General features: G+C 39.0%; 1 protein-coding gene across 4 annotated transcripts in view; it reads right to left on the reverse strand.

Annotated features, from left to right (window-relative positions):
* flrt2 (fibronectin leucine rich transmembrane protein 2) overlaps positions 1–10,364 on the reverse strand; it is a 62,757-nt gene extending 52,393 nt beyond the window's left edge. Inside the window, exons 1-3 of one of the 4 annotated variants that reach the window (XR_532476.3) lie at positions 9,620–10,209; positions 6,244–6,904; positions 5,679–5,822 (exon numbers count right to left, since the gene is read on the reverse strand). The gene's annotated coding sequence lies outside the window, so the exon portion shown is untranslated. The other 3 variants (XM_008398213.3, XM_008398210.3, XM_081602295.1) reach the window with 3 other exon arrangements.
* Positions 10,365–12,323: the final 1,959 nt, after the last annotated feature.

Raw genomic sequence — 12,323 nt, forward strand, 5'->3', positions numbered from 1 at the left:
GAAAATCACAGAGAGAGGCTCCATGTTGGCAGGCCTTCTGGCTCGGCGTCACCGATGCATTTTTGGCCAATTTACGATGGCTCCAAAGCAAACAGTAATGGTTCTGCTTACGGGCTGTAAAACATGTGTGTCAGCCTTCTCAGTCATTGCCAGCACTGTGCTCGCAAAAAAAAAGAAAAAAAAAATGAAAGGAAAATGGCACGATGGTATTATTACCTTTCATATCAGATCAACACTAAATGTTAACCTCATATTCTATAAATCCTTGTCTTAAAAAGGCCCACTTGTGGGATTTAGATTAATGGTACGTTGGACGACAGCATGTTGGATACTTCAGTACAGCATTTGTATGCTTTGAACAAATTAGTGAAAACGATCTAATGCTTAAACTATTTGTACATGCATTTCCCACGCTAGTGATCGACAGGACTCCTGTGGTTGGACGACATTCTTCCACCATTAGTATTGGTCCACTAAGTTGGTCTTGTACCAAAATAAGTATCAGCCCATTGTTTCGTCTAGTCAGAATCAGTCATATTCACCAGCTCTCTCTTGGGATAAATCAAAAAACCACAACTTTTTCAAAGCAGTCCTGAATGTAGTCTGTATATATGTCCTCGTCATGTTACCATTTTCCAAAATGTCAGCAATTAAACATGGTGCCAGGCGTTTAATTTGATTGGACACTATAAAGGTTGAACTACTTTTAAATAGAGTATTAGAATATAAAGTTATTAAAACACAAGACGATGCCAATTAGGAATCATGTCAAAGCAAGTATCTAGATGCATTGGCACATTATTTGTTGCCCAAACTCTGTTTTCCTACTTACACACACAAACACAGATAGAGTTTTCTTACATCTCCACTTTGTTCAGAGTTTTTGTAAATAATTGTTCTTAGTGTGGCCAAAATCCATAAAAATGCTTTTGTTTTCCCAGATATCCATCTACGTGCAGACCACGCCTAAGACCAAGTAAGGCTGTTTGTAACCTGATCAAAAAACCTTAAATAGGTAAGCTTGAAACAAGTTCAAAGTCAAAAATTATTTTTCATGCAGGAGATTTTGTTCTTCAGCCCTGGAAGATTTGTAATCAGCAAAATAAGAATTATAAGAAAATGGGGTATAACCCAAAATCAAGCAGCCTGCCACCCTACAAACTGTTCCAAAATCAGGCTGATCCACCTCAACCGGGAATAAAGAGAACTTAATTTCCAGATTACCAGAAGCAATGTTTACAGTGCAGTCACACTGTTTTCCTAATTGATATTATGTAAATAGGCATTTTATGTAGGTCTGAGATGCTCACATTTTGTGAAACATTTATAACATGTGTACATTTTACATCATTTACATTCCTCCAGATCCCCTGTTACAGACTGTATGACCATCTGGGGATGAATGTTAAGGATCAAACCCTCTATTCATCACAAACGTATTAGAAAATTGGTCCCGCCGCCACGCCGTTGGAGCTACATCGAGAATTTCAGCATATTGAGGTGAGAGAATTTATTAGTACAGAAAAATCCGTTTTAATTATTAATAAAATAACATATGCTACAATATCAGATGTATAAAAAGCTAGTTCTGCAACATTATTTGAAGTCATGTTTCTTTAAAAATGCGTACATGAAAATGTGACAAGGGCCTTAATGTAGTTTTTGTGAGAGGCCTTTAAGCTAAAGAAAATCTTTGTTTATCTAAGCATGATTAGACCTTGAATATTAAGCAGGCACAGCCAGGTTAGCCGTCACATAAAACTTAAATTGCATTTCATTATCCGAGTGAATTTACGCCATCAGATCTTCATTTGTTAGCTGCTACTTTGCTACATAAAACCAAGCAAGTTAAACTTCTGAAAATAATTTTTCTTCTTTTAAATGTCAGTGTTGGGCAAGTAAAATAAAAAACAATTCAATTCTAATAAACCATGTTTTTTGTTTTAAACTACTTCAAGTAAAGTCAGAAATATCTGATGTTTTTTTTTTATTGAAGCAGTTCCTTGCTTTCATTCAGGAAGGCCTGGAGGTTGAGCTCAAATCTCTCTCATTATGCGTTTAATGTTCAAAAATGTCTTTATGTCAAAAGAGTTTAGATTCAACATTTTCTGTAGCATTGTTGTTGTTGCAGTCAGGCTGATTTTCTCGTTTAGGTTGGCAGGGCTTCATTTAAGAAAGATTGCATTTCACCACTGATGCTTACATAAATAATGCTGCACAACGAAGGTCATTGTGGACGACTCGGCTGCACACTGAGGTATGTCGGAAGTGGTGGAGTATTTTCCCCCGCTTGTTTAGCTCTGGTCATCTTGTAGAGACCAAGGCTAAATTCTTAAGTGTTTTTCTTTCCTCTTCTTCTTCTTCAGCTGTCTGTAACTCTGAATGACAGATCGCAAATAAACAGGTTGCTGTGGTCGCTAAGCAAGAGATTATGAGCGTTTGATGAAAACGTCTGTTGGTTGAGGTTGTTACAGTTGACGTCAACGCCGTGGTTCGACCTCCAGATGCTGAAGTGAATTAACCGTTAAGGCCTTTTTTTTGGCCTTGGTCTTTGCGTTATTCTAATGTCTCAGCAATGGACTCTAATCTAATGACCGTGTTATAAGTACCCAGGTATTATCTTCAAAAAATATACATTTGCAACATTCTTTGTGAACTATTTAGTTTCTGTTTATTTTACAGGAGGAGGAGGGAATTCGAGCCCACTTGGCGGGATGGAGGCTAACTTGCAGATGTATATAGACAGAGCGTTTTTTTTTAACAGACACTTAACTCCAATTAACCTTCATTCTCTGATTTGCCTTTAATCACATTATCCTATGGTATTCAACTCCATTTTCGTACCCCTCTGCTACATGCCCAAAGAACAGTGAAGCGGAGCAAGAACAAGCTTCTCCTTGTGTTGGATCTCCCTATTGGCTGGTGAAACATGCTATAGTCTTTGTGCGTTTTCTCTTTCCCTACTCTAAGATCTCTCTCATTACTTCTCGTCTTAGCCCCCTCTCTTCGTCTCTCTCTCCTTCTTTCCCCGCTCCGTTGCAGGATTACCCTCAGGCTATGTCCAGCTTCAGACAACGCCTGATTCATGCCCATAGTAGGCTGCTGCCTTTACTTGACTCCACTGTACAACAGGATTGGGCTTGAGCAAGCAAATGTTTCCACATGAGAGAAATTCAAGAGGATTGTTAAAAGGGAAAAAAAAGTCAAGAAATGTCATCCAAGTGTGCTTTTTATTTTGAACATTTCCATTTTTTTTTTTTTTGACAAAACTCTCCAGACTAAGTAGGTCATCGCTGTGTCAAAATAATGTTGGATAATTTTACTTCTTAGCCTAAAACTGTAAGAATGGACAGTATTGAAACAGAGGCATAAACCGTTTTTTTTCCCCCTTCTTTTTTCCTCCCCCCTCCTGCTTCTTGCAAAAACACATTCCAGCTGTCGAATGTGTTCAATCCTGCAGCAATATATAAAACTGTTTCAGACTACCTGCCTGTCCCCTAAAGCAATTACAAGTGACAGAGCTCACTTTTGGCACTTAAACCCAAATGCCTCAAAAAGGTGCCTGTTGAGCTGTCACCTTCCCTGACACATTAGTAACATGCTTTGTCTTCCAGTTGACACATGAATGACAATGCATGGAATTCACAGATTAGGAAAGATGTCACTTCAGGAGACTTCTCCACAAAAGAGAAGTACTGTGTGACGTTTATTTTAGTTTTAAAGCTAATAACTGCAGGCAGGTTGTAGTAGAATAATAATAATAATAATAATAATAATAATAATAATAATAATAATAAAAAAAATGTAAATTGCACTGTACGCTAGTTTAATTTAGCAAAATTTGATTAAAAACAATTCAGTACAAAAATGTTAAATTAGATGGAACACAGTGCCAACAAAAACAAGTAACCAAGCTTAATAGAATAAGCAAAATAATGTGATTAGGCAGAAAATATTTAATTAGCTAAAAATGACTAGGTACAGTAAGGTTAGCAGATACATGTTAATCATTGTAAATGACTTTTAAAAATTATTTCCTGAGTTTTTAAAAGCCAGTGTTTCAAAGATTATTTCTTATTAAATTGGAATAAGCCATTTGAAATTGGTGTAATCTAGTTTAGTGATGCTAAAGATAGCATACAAATTCAGCAAGTAATCCTATGGGTTTTTTTAAGTAGCTTTTAGGCTACAAAGGGAGGTTAAAGTAGTTAGACTTGTTCAAAAGGGCACATTATGACTTTTTTGTAAAATAAAATAAAAAGCTACAACTAAGCCTTAATTTCAAAATTTGCTTCTAAAACAAGACATTTTTAAATAGAAACCAAAGTAAAAAGTTTAAATTAAATGCATAGATTTGTTTTTATTTGTTATTTAACGCAGTATGACAAAAATGATGCATGTCCTTTCTAATAATCAGTGGACATACTTGACTGGTATTACAGACATCAAACCCTACTTGTGACTGCCGACTGGTATTTTAAAAATCTACCTCAACTTCTTGAGGTTGGAAACCCTCTTTGCCATCGCCCTAATCTTTAATTCCTTCCACACATTCTGTCATGGATTATAGCCACAGAGTCCACTCTGTGTTATTTTTACTTTAGTGTGAAATCTGTAAAGATTACTTAAATTTAAATATGTCTGATATGTGAATGAATTATAGTTTTTATATCTACGTTTAGTTAAGTGGTTTCGGCAGTGATTTGATAGAGCTGTTAAAAAAAAAGAAACATTACTTTTAATAGTTGAAATACGGTACACGACGGCTGGAGTTTCAGAAATACTGAACAGAAAACTTGACATATGTTGACATGTTAGAAGACAGAAAATATAAATTTCAAGGCCTGAAAAAAACAAACGTATTTGATTTCTTTAAAAAAAACAGAACAAGACAAGTGACTCAGGGAAGGTGAGCTCATCTGATCTCCAGGGGAATCAGTGTTATGAAGTGCTTTATTTCCTTTTTGGCACATTATAGATCTGACCCCTTGACTCATTCTGCCATTCAGTGGATACGGTAAAAGCTGCCATTGAATCACTCTGTAGTTGGAATTTCTTCTTTAAAAAAAATAAATAAATAAAAGAGTTTTCTGTACAGCAAGTGTGGATCTTCAGTAAAATAAACTTCAGTAAAATATGTTGACACCGGGGAGGTATGATTGTTATTCTCTATAAGATACAACGCTCTGTCATTAATCACATGCATTGGCAGTCGGGGTCTGGTGTTCAGCGCGCCGAAGGTGTATTAAGTGAAAGCCGTAAATAAAGCAGCTTTGTAAATTGAGTGCATTCGGGGGCAGCTCTTTTTACTGCCGACGAAGCTTTTGATCATAGCGGATGTCATTATTTTCTTGGTGTGTTTACTTGCGTGAGGCAGAGGAAGACTTCACACCTTTTTTTTTTTCTAAATAATGACACCTCTGCAACAAGGCAGAGATTAGAGATAAATGTTTGCGTTTCACCCTCAGACTAATAAAAAGGTAAAAGTTAAAAGGCTCCAAAGTTATTTTTAATGGCTTTCAACGGAGAAAAAAAAAAGACAATGGAAGACTCCAGACTGGCCTTTAAACTGATTTGAATTTTTAAAACGACCCCCTGAGAAAGCATGCAAGTGCTCTTTTATCACGCTCGGTTCAAAAAAAATAAAAAATAAAAGAGCGAGAGAGAAAAAAAGAATGTGTAGCCAACCTTTTATTTACCATCACCTGTAGGTCGCTCATTAAAATCATCAAACCTCTTTAAAACTCTTCCTGGGATGCTTCACGTCACCTCGCAGGTTGACGAGATAAGCGCGAGGTCATGGAGGAACAACAGGCATCGAGCTAGAAGGGAACACGGCGCTTATGAATAATGCATGCACCAAAGGTTTTGTCTAATGGCACTCTTAAAAGTTTTAAAAGTTCATCTTTCAGCTGAGGATGCTCTTGGCTAAAAAGCCTCTTTCTCCCGCCCCGTCGACGTACACGAAGTCATCCTCCAAGCTCAGTGTGAGTGAGACACTGATTGGTGTAATTATGTTTTCAGTGATTACTTATCTTAATGGCACTCATCACAATATGAGACATGAATCACAATGATTTCCGAATTAAGTTTCTGGAACAGAGTGTCTTTTTTCTTCTTTTTTTTTCCAACATGTATTTTACCAAAAAGGAAATAAAAAAAAGGCTGCACAGCCCCCAAAGCCATCCACACACAAACCCTTCTACACACTCACATGTTGAAAATTTCAAGAGGGCCACTCACCATCTCCAGTCACTTGGTGGTCATGGCAGGGTCAGAGGAAGAACAGAGGCGCTGAGAGAACGGAGAGTGCGACCCCACAGCGTTTAATGCTCACATCCCAGGCACGAGGAAGAGAGCGGCCGGTCTCGCTAACTTGAAAGCCCAGACGGAGTGCAGTGGGTTCCTGCCGCCGTGAGTTCAGAGGAAGCCGCTCGGTCGGTCAGGCCACAAAGGAGAAGAAACAAGACGGACAAAAAAAAAATAACAAAAAAAAGCAGGGAGGATTCACAGACACTTCTTCCTCTGTGCTCCTCGCTTTCCCCGGTGAAACTCGACCTCCTTCGAGGAGGACACGGCAGGCAGGCAGGCAGGCAGGCAGGCAGGCAGGCGCACAGAACCAGTTCCAGACCTATCCCACTCCCGACGGCTGCCTCACCCCCTTCTTCTCTCTCAGGTTTTTCTCTAGTTTTTTTTTTTTTGGTATCGCTTAACTCTTGGTTCCGCGGCCCGGGTGATGAGCTCACCGCGGGCTCAGGTTTCAGCTCCTTCGGCTGGAATGCGAGGGCAGCGTTCGCAGAGGCAGAGGTGCCGGGCGAGGTCAAAGGCTACCAGGGCAGCTTGGAGGAACTAGGACGACAGGGGTATCTGTCATCTGGGACCAATGGAGGGAAATCTGAGGGGCCTGGAGAGCCGAGAACATAACAGGAGTTACAAGGGTCACGGGTTACGGATGTTGTGGAGCAAGGCAACATTTGACAGCTCTGGAGGCTATGGACTAGGCGACGCTATTTACACGCTCAAATTCACACACCAACACGCACTACCACTCCTAAGTGCCAGATTTACTGCTCACTTAGAGACCGGAGTGTTTTCCTCAGGGAGAGACTTCTTTTTTCCCCACATCCTTTTGTTGAGCTACTGCTTTCACAGACTTAGGTCAGCAATTTGAAATCTACAACTGGATTAAACAAATTTGTCAACCCAAGCACAAAGGGAATAATAGTTTAATTTGGTCAGAGTATTGATACAAAAAGATACATTTAATGGTAATTAAGCTAATAGCCTAACCCCGACTCAGCTGGAGGAAGTGTTAGTGAGTTAATAAGATTAAAAGAGTAGATAGAAGGTAAAACTAGAACATTTCTGAAGAAATTTAAACGGGGCCTGCCAAAGAGTGTCCGTTGGTTGGAACCCAGCGTTCTGATGCTAAAAATAAGCATCGATGCTAAGCTTAGCTAAAATAATATTAATAGCGTGTGGAGAATCACAAGAATATTGACCAACATGGACATAATGCACTAGTGGGTGCACTGCCTTAACCTGAGAGAAAAAAAATAGCTAAAATGCTTATTTCAGAAAGAGGTAAAGTTAGTGCACCACCTCGCGAAGCAAGTGCACTAACTTAAGAGAAAGACAGCTGAAATACTCATTTTAGGAAATGCTTATTTTAGGGCGTAGTCTTGCTACCCGAGAGAAAAAAATTGCTAAAATGCTTATTATAAAGAAAAGACAAATGTTAATGCACCACCTTGCTTGGCAAAGCCGTGCGCTGACTTGAGAGACAGAAATAGCTAAAATGCTTATTTTAAGGGTAAGAGCTAATGTTAGTGCATATCCTTGCTTAACTTGATAGAAAAAATAGCTAAAATGCTTATTAAAAGGAAAAGACATGTTAATGCACCGCTTTGCTTCGCATTAACGGTAATAAGAAGCAGCAGTTATTTTGAGGTGTAGAACAGGTGTTCATCAATGAACTGCAAAAACTCTAATGCTATGAAGCAGAACACAAACCATATTGTTGATTGTACTGCAGTTGTACAAGGGTCTACAAACAACCGATTGGCTTGAAAATAAATTCAAATTAGACCACCTTTTACCAAATCAAACAGGTCTACTTCCATTTTAAATACTGAAGACTGAGATTCACCTCTTTTCTGAGTTGAACATTTTAGAAAACTGGTAGGAGGCATTCTCTTTGTTATAGAAAATTCAATAGTCTTCGAGAGATTCAGTTGTTCAATGCTAGCTTTTTGCTGTTTGTTTTGCTAATTTTTTTTCTCAGAAGTGTTCCTCAAGGATGATCACTCAGCCCCTTCTGATGTACGGTAAACTAAAAGATTACTGCATTTTTGCTTCTTCATGTTTTTTGAATGGCAAAAAGCTGCTATTCACTTAGCTTTCTTTCAATTTTATTTAGCTTATTTTTTTCAGTTTTATTTGTCCATGTATTGCAAATTATGTCATCTTATGATGATCTAAAATTTTTAGGTTTAATTTTGAAACCAATTTTATTGTTCTGTTTAAAAAAAAAAAAAATTAAATAGAGCATATTTTCCAAAATGACTTAAATCAGAAAACCTTAAACTTATTCTCTGAATGAGCCCGTCTCCTCATTCAGACTCGGTTTTTAAAAGTTTCTGTTTAACCTTTTCAGTTTTTGCTGTGACTGTACACATTTGCAGCGATGATTCATTTCCTGACTTATGGACATCAAAAAACATCAAGTTTACGTCTTCCTTTTCTTCTCTTGCTCATTTTAACAAACGGCTTGGAGAATTAAAACTCTGTCACATATTTATGCCCCAGGGAAATGGAATAGATAAAAAATGATCTCAAAAAAATCTTTTAATAAACTATTTTTATTGGATTTGTCAAGATTTTTAAGTTTAAAAACAACCTCAAAATAGGATCTTGAAGCTATTGAATAAAAGTTTTCAAACTAAAGGTTGGATTTTTTACATCCCCCCATGTTGTTACCAGAAAAGCTGAGATGTTTTCCCTCTTCTCGTCTCGTGCTTGTTTAGGGAATGTGATGTCCAGAGTGAATATTTGATTAAATAACTTAACCTTCTTAGTTATAAGACATTTCGAACAAAGTGGTCGTGCATTTGTATTCTTACATACAGCTCTGCCAAAAGAAAAAAAAGGGGAAAAAAATTAAAAACAAAATACCTGTTTCAAATTAATTTTCAGAAAAAGCAGTTTTGATTAAAACAAGTCAGTCCACAAAGCCTTAGCAAGGGAGAGTGCATTTACTGAGGAAAAAGCTGGCCAAAGTCTCAAAGGGAGATTAGTTAAAGTGCTGAGATTTAGGAGGAATTATTGCTGGGTTTTTACATCCGACTGTGCTTAATTTAAGATGGCGACCCTACAAAGCTAACGCACATTTTTACCAGCTGCACAGAGATTTCTAACTGTGCAACAAAATAAATTGCATTCTCTTATTTAAAATAAGTTTCCATTAAAACTGGCTCTAGATTTTTTTTGTCCCCTCCACCCCCCATCGATTCCTCAGAACATACAAAAACTTAGCAAGCGTCTCTGTTTTTCTAGGTTTGAATTCTAGGGTGGGTTAAAAGTTCTGAAGATAATTTAAAAATTAAAATATTTATCTCACCTCAAATCCGTAACTGTAATATTTTTTTCCTCTTTCTCCTTGTCGCACATCATCGTCACTGACATTGAACTTTTCTGCCGTGCTCTCGTTGAACACACGCAAGTGCAAAACTGTTAGCAATTACTGACACCTGTTCTGAGGCACGCGCTCGCTTTCGCCTCCGCGAAGCCACGCAGGTACACCGTGGGATAATTACACGGTGTTTGTGCCACCTGGAGAAGAACAGCAGAGGTGTGAGGACAGGTGCTAATTCCAACCGAAGGCTAACCAGACGACACAAACCGCGGAAGGAAACGGCTAATATTCGAGAACAAAGTGTTACTTTGAAAGGCGTCGCTGTCAGACTGACTTTCCGGCATAATAAAAATGGCTCACTGAAGTGGTTTAGCATGTATTTGTTTCGTACTTTTCTCCTTCCTTTACCCCCTGACAACAACCACCACCACCCCCCAGCCTCACACTACCCCTGCTTCCCTGGCCACTAGGAATGTGTGGTCTTTATTAGCAAAGGAAGTGAGCACCGCAGGCCCAACATCTCAGGTGTCTTGATCCCTTTTTTCCCCCCCACGCGGCACCTCTTACAAGCGGGGTCCGGCTAATCGCTTACTGATAGCGAAGGCTTCGATTCTCCACGGAAGAGCCGTGTGTCGTTCTCTTCCTGCCCTCCTGGTTTCACGCAGTAAGCCGGTAGAAAAAAAAAAAAAAAAAGCTCGCATGTCATTTGTGCAGATGAGTGTCGGAGCGGGGCGCACCCTCGGCGGGCCTGTTCCCATGGGAACGGCAGCGATAGCGAACAGCTTGTTTTTGTGTTTTTTGGCAAGTGTTGCCGCTTGCTGGAATACTGGCAGGCACTGGGGAGGTCTGATATGCTAAAAAGAAAAAAAGAAAAATCATTGCCAGGTAGACCCTATGAGAGAAGATGTTTTCACTCCCTCTTCCTCCGTTGTGTTTTCACATCCACACCGAACTCTGCCGGGTTCACACGGCTCCGGCGGAACTTTTTCACCTGTTCTTCTGACCGAACTCGGTTCATGTTTCAGAGTGTGCCTAGTGCCACGAGCTGACAGGCTGAACTTGTTCTCCAGGGCTGAGAGAGGCCCCCCGAGGGGGGTTTTAGTCAAACGACTGCAGGTTAGTGTTACGCGTCTCCACATGCCTAGTCGACAGACTTGGCTTAGGTTCTGACCTTACCACGTCGCTAAGGAAATTCCACACCAGTCGGGAAGAAAGAAAATAATCTCCTCTTTAACATAAAATTTCCAACGATAACATCACTACACGGTTTAGCTGACTTCATTAGCATATTTGTAATTGGAGCCCTTGTCGCATTTCTGAAAGACGTCGACCCTTGGAAGGACTCCTTGGTACAGACTTTGTTTCCCCTGCTATGAACTCCTCTTAATCACTGCTGGATTCACACGGATTAGTGCAACTTTTGGAAAACATATGGCTCTAACATTATTCAAATCCAATTTCATCAATATTATAGCTTAACGAAAGTCCTGTGCAGTACTAAGGTTGCCTATCAAAGAAAGGTAAAGGCAATCATAAAATATATAAGAAAACAAAAAAGAAGAAGAAAAAAAAGTACAAATACTGAAGTAAAATTAAAAAAAAACGATACAATAAATCGTGTGTCAAAAACCAAGTGTGTTCTTAAGAAAAAAACTGCAAAAGAAAAACTCTGTCTAATACGTAATGGCAACTTGTTCCATAGTTTTGGAGCGGCAACAAAGTCTCTTGATTAGAGCCTGTGGTGAAACATATGGGTGGATGAAGTGGAGAGGGGTGGAGGAGAATTAAGGCTCAGAAATCTGTGGCCATGAATGCTTTGATGTCATCTAGTCACTTTAGGAGATGCTGAATGGAGAGGTAATAGGGAGGTAAATCTGACAGTCATCTGGATAACAATGAAAAAAGATGCACTGGTTGCTCAAAATTGACCTTAACAGAAGAAGATGCCATAAAAAACTGAGAGGGCTGAGAATTAAACCTTGGGGTACTCCACAGGAAATAGGTGCTGACATGGACCTAAAGTTTTCTGTAGGAACACAGAAAGTTCAGTCCTGCAGATATGAACTAAACCAGTTTAATGTTGCCCACCCAAAGCACAATTTTAGGATGTTATATTACTTTTCAGACTGGACTATTACTGTTGAAAACATAATTTTGCCAAATACATACTTTTTTTCCGGTATAGAGAGAGATTTGAAGTTTGGTCTAAACCCTGAAACACATGTTGACATGTTAAACATGTACACATGTTGATCAATATTGTGATGATTATATGGATTCCAATCCACATTTTCCAGAATCTTCTCTTGATTTTCCATCATCATTGTGCTCCCATCACTTCGACCTACATCAGGTGGGGCTATGAAGGTCTTCCAAGACCAAGAGAGACCACAAGATAGAAAAGCTAAAAGGGAAGAGAAAGGGAAGGATGGACACGAAGGATGGAAGAAGACAGGAAAGAAAGAGGACACAAAGAAGAAAGAAATTGAAGAAATAAGGTCAAGAAAGAGGGAGGAAGGAAAAAGGACAAATACAAGGACAGAAAATTATTAACATAAGAGGAAAATTTATAAAGTCTAAACACAACAAATTTTTCCAACTCTGTCTTCTTTTTTCATCCAGATCTGGAAGATACGCCAATCAAATTCCACACTTTTCCAGAACACAAAGGAACCCAGCATCAGATCCC

This window comes from Poecilia reticulata, chromosome 21 (assembly GCF_904066995.2).
Source record: "Poecilia reticulata chromosome 21, P_reticulata-male-v2, whole genome shotgun sequence".
In the NCBI taxonomy this organism is placed as follows: Eukaryota; Metazoa; Chordata; class Actinopteri; order Cyprinodontiformes; family Poeciliidae; genus Poecilia; species Poecilia reticulata.